Source organism: Polypterus senegalus, chromosome 5, assembly GCF_016835505.1.
Source record: "Polypterus senegalus isolate Bchr_013 chromosome 5, ASM1683550v1, whole genome shotgun sequence".
In the NCBI taxonomy this organism is placed as follows: Eukaryota; Metazoa; Chordata; class Cladistia; order Polypteriformes; family Polypteridae; genus Polypterus; species Polypterus senegalus.
Window position 1 is genome coordinate 43,618,701 of NC_053158.1, and position 5,012 is coordinate 43,623,712.

Below are 5,012 nucleotides of genomic sequence, written 5' to 3' on the forward strand. Positions count from 1 at the left end.
GAGCACACAGGCTTTTTTTTCTATGTATTGTGCCTACATGACCACACGGTAATACCCAAACTATTCCGAAGCAGCGTTTACAATGTTTTTGTGTTTTTTGTATCTCTCACCCTCATATACCTTTATCATAAGAGCATCCCATATCTACTATGAAGCGTTTGATCACAAGAAAATATGAAGCCTGTTTTCAATTAAAATCATTGAAGTAGCGAAAGAAATTGGTAACTGTGCTCCTGCAACAAAATTCAATGTGTCTAAAAAACTGGTGTGAGATTGGAGGAAGCAAGAAGATGTAAAATAAAAAATTAAGGGTCATATTTTTGAACGGGCATATAAATCAGGGTCTGATGTAATGATCGAGTTTATGGGTTTCAAGACCCAACTTATACACGAGTATATACGGTAAGTCAAAAGAAGAATGTTCCATTAGATGTTCCTTTAGCAGCAGTAACAGGCTCTCCTGTTTTTCACACAGAGTAGCTGTGACTGTCTATGTTACAACACAACCCACTGCGCAGAGACACGTTGAAGCGACGTCTTTTCCACGTCATTTTTGCACGTACCATTTTGGTCCTCTGAAGGTGCAGATAGTGACGCCAGATGACGTCTTTTTTTCGACGTATTCGAACGTCAAGTATTGACGTCCCCAGGACCTCCAGATAAGGGCTAATTCTAGTCGAAATGAGGTCGTTGTGAGGTCCAAATGTGGACGTTTGGATTAGATTTACCATAGCATGTTATGCTAATTCTAAAAAAAATGTTATCTCGACATAAAATTTAAACATATTTAAACTCATTTAAGACATTGTTTTTACAGGTCTACTGTTTCTATTCTCTGTACACTGTAGTTCCATTTCAGAAGGTGGCTGTAGTTCCAGAAGGTGGAGGACCTGTTTACTGTACCAGTTTATTTTCCTGTAGCTTCGTTTGACTCAGCAGCCGATTTGAACTGGAAATGCTTTACACTTTTGTATGCATTTTGCATGCATTTCCAGTCATCATATTCTTATTCAAATAAGAAACAAAAATCACAATTCACTCATCACACAATTCTTTCCATTTTTATTAATTCCATCCACCATATTGAATACAAAAAATTAAAAAGTTAATCAGTCATGATCGATGAGAGTTGAGAGATGAGTGTGTCCACTCGACCTCCACATCTTTGTGGTGCATGCTTTAAATGCTCTGAAGCACACATCCTTATAAAGCCCTCTGTGGCTGCGGGTCAAATTTCATGACTCCATCTGCACGAGTAGAAAAAGACAAGTGATTAGAATTATGAAGGTAATCTGCAGTCATACACCAAGTCCCCATATTTGAAAGCAAAACTTGGTTGCCTATGCATCCACTACCAATACTGGATTATTACAAAACCATGTCTGCAAATGTTAAAGATAGTCACAGCCAGTAGACATTAGGCGGAAATCAAGTTATAAATCAAATTATTACAGGTTGGCAAGGGGTAATGTTCTTGCCTTAGCCAACATGAAATATGGGCTTACCTTGTATTGCTCTATAAACCTTTGTGTTCTCCAAAGGTTTCTTGCCCCTTTTCCCTTCCCTTCATATTAAACCTCGCCATCAGGGCATTACTGAAGAGCCTAAAAAAGACATTTATAAATCAATGTGAGTGATATACATAGGAACAACATCAATGTACTATAAAGGCTTTATGACGTGTGATCAGTGTACCCTAGGTTGGCCCCCTCTTTTCAGAACAGCTGCTGCTGGTCTATAAGACCACAATGTGTTGTGAATTTATAATTTCACTTAATTTTTATCTAGTATGACATACTCAGACATTGTTTTATGCAAACAGAAATGAATGTTATAATGGGAGTAAATGGTGCAAAAAATGTCTGCAGGGTAAAAGATGGAACTTTTTCTTCTACAGTATATTATAGTCCTATTATTAGATCCAAGCTTCAAAATTTCATAAAAAACTGAAATGCAAAAAATTTATCAAGGGGCACAAAATGGTTAAGCAAGAAAAAAGGCAAATGAAAACATGCTGGTCCACACCCAGAATAAAAAAGTTCAAGCAGAGCACCCACCCACCCACCCACAATTCATACTGTATGTAGAAACATACCGGTCAAGGACTTTGTGGACACAATCCTTGGTGTTTTTCCCTCCAATACGTGCAATTTGCAGCACCTGTTGGAATAAGTCCATTATAAAGTTGACTGACACTCCTCAGAGGAACCGAACAGTTTTGCACTGTATTGTATTGTGTTATGCAAGACTCCATTATTTTCAGACTTGTAAAACCTACCAGGGTATCAAAAGCTTGCATCACAGAGCGTTGCTCCTCTGCCTCAAAATCCACCATAGTCTCCATCCTCAAAATGTGCACGGCTGAAGAGGCAGGTTCTGCTTTTTTGTACTGATCGCGCAGGTCAAACAGCAGGGTTAAGACCTTTTTCTGAAACACTGAAATACATTTGTTGATTACTATGATTACCTTAGAATAGCAAGGCTAGCTAGCTGGTTCAAAATTATTTTTGTAATCAGTTTCAGTTTTTATCAATACAGTAGATAGTGTTGGAGAAAGAAAAAAGTTCAAACAAATGTTATAATATCACATGATTGAAACTACCCTACAATTGATGGTAGAAAAACAAGCCACTGCTATAACTGAAAAGCAGTTTGTGTAGACCGAGAGAACAGTAGACAAAGAGAGAAAGTTGTAGTATTAAGTCTCTCTCGCTCATCTCACACTGCCAATAGATCAAATACTTACCATCCGTAGGCAATGGGAATGTCCATTTTAGATCTGTCACTGCATCTGCACCACAGAAAGTTTAATTTAGACATTACCAAAATGATAAACTTTAACAGATTCGGGCAGGATTAGAAGAGAAATAATCTTAAATAACGTGATTAAAACAATTACAGGTTCATCAGTACGACTAACTGAATTGCAAAGTGTTTTGATGAAATTGCGGCCTTTGGACAACTCACCATGCCTTGGCCCGTCATAGGGGGGGCTGGTAAGATCACTGTGCCGGGATCTTTCATCACATCTGTAGGCATCAGTACGTTGTGACCTGTCATGCCTGTCCGTGTGCCTCGAACCACCGTGCCGTGACCTGGACCTGTCCGTGTGCCTCGAACCACCGTGCCGTGACCTGGACCTGTCCGTGTGCCTCGAACCACCGTGCTGTGACCTGGACCTGTCCGTGTTCCTCGAACCACTGTGCCGTGATCTGGACCTGTGTCTGTATCCTCTGCTGGACCTACCTCTGGACCTAGTACCATTTAAATTTATTTTAAATCACTTGGACATAATACCATAACACGGAAACAGACTAACACCTACTGGTTGGCGAACAATATGTGCTGGAGACCAACCAGTAGAAGCCAGCCAATACTGTGCCTTATCCTGTTTCTTTACCTAGAGCGATAGCCATCCATGGGACAACCTCCTGCTGCATGTCGAGATCCTGAAAAACCACAAAGAATGTTCTTACACAAAGATGATAAAATAAAAAAGTGACTGTTTAAAGAGATGAGATGAATTCTCACTAGGTGTCGACAGATCTCCACACCGAGGTGCTGTGCTTGCAGTTTGAGGGCCTGAAAAAGACAGAATATTCAAAGGTGCAAAATTATTGAAAGGAAACAAAAAGATGACCTTTAGCTGTGATGGACACTTGGGCTGAATCCCATTTTTACCCTTAAGCCCTCTTTTTGTCCCTTCCCTTTATGCTCAATTCAGAAGCAGTGAGAAATTCACCATCTTGAATGGACTTTTAACTTTGTTCAATGGGATGGTTGATGCGAGGGGAGAAGTAAATACTCACAAGGAGTGGACATTTCACTGCCCTGAGAACTGTCCGCACGCTCCACAGACCTGGCTTCATCTTCAGAGGCTGAAACACATGAATCAGTGTGAATTGTGTGTATACACAAGACAGTACCATGCTTCATAAGTTGTCATTATTCCCACATGCATTGAGATTCAAGTTGGTACCTTGAATGGACCACAGCTTTTGGTGCAGTGGGGTATTTGGGCAGCTTGACACCTATACAGAGGTAATACAGTGAAAATAAGCATATGCATCTCCAAAAAATGGAATAACCTTATTAAAAAAAAGTTATTAATCTTGAAACAAATTATAAAGTCATTATAGAAAACCATTACCCCTGATGTTCTCTTCATCTGAATCTGTCAATTCTGCAAAAAATGTTGATACACATTTAAGTCAAAAATTTGAGGCCCAATATGTCAGATTACAAATGTCATCTATCTATACATGCAAGAAACATCTGCCTGTGTGCGAGTGTCTGTGTGTGTTTTCCATGCATAATTCTCAAACCATCCATCTGACTGACCTCAAAATTGATACACATCTTGTTACTTGAGAGTGAGAAACATACCATTTCTTACAAAGCCCTCTGGAGTTCCTTTTTTAGTGCGGTTCCTCGTCAATTTAAATGGCACCTCATCATCGTCGTCGTCCTCTGCCTGACTGGTCAGGTTGTAATTGTCACATTCACGATGACTGGCTACAATTCAACATTAAAAAAAATATATATATATCAACAATATTTTGACTTGGATATATATTTAAATTTCTATTCATCAAAAAACTTGCCTGACGAAAATTTTATTTTGATTAAAGGGAACGTCATCCAGTGATCCTGGGGGTTAATTTTGTCCCTTAGAGCCCTTTCAGTTTTGTGGCGCTCATACTATGTGGCCACCTAACTGTTCTGTTGTTCCTGTCGATCCAATTTTCAGGAACTACACCCTCCTCCTCTTGTTCACCCTCCTTCCAAACAGCCCTTGTATACATGATCTGGAAAGGACAGCATATGCATGTTACTTGAAGTTTTTAACATTTTAATATAGTTTATACATTGAGTAGACCAGTGGTTCTCAAACTGTTTAATTTCAAAGACTCTCATGACTCTTAATGTACCCTTACAGTTCCATTGCATTTCATTTGTACAGACCTATAAGCGTCCAATTTAGAACCCAATTAAGGAATCCGAGGGTCCCT

General features: G+C 39.3%; 1 long non-coding RNA gene across 1 annotated transcript; it reads right to left on the minus strand.

The window, feature by feature from the left end:
* Window positions 1–1,564: 1,564 nt before the first annotated feature.
* On the minus strand, window positions 1,565–2,297 carry LOC120530244. Its single transcript, XR_005633929.1, has 3 exons — window positions 2,279–2,297; window positions 2,096–2,160; window positions 1,565–1,604 (listed from the first exon to the last, which is right to left on the minus strand). It is a non-coding gene; the product is annotated as an uncharacterized LOC120530244 (long non-coding RNA).
* Window positions 2,298–5,012: the final 2,715 nt, after the last annotated feature.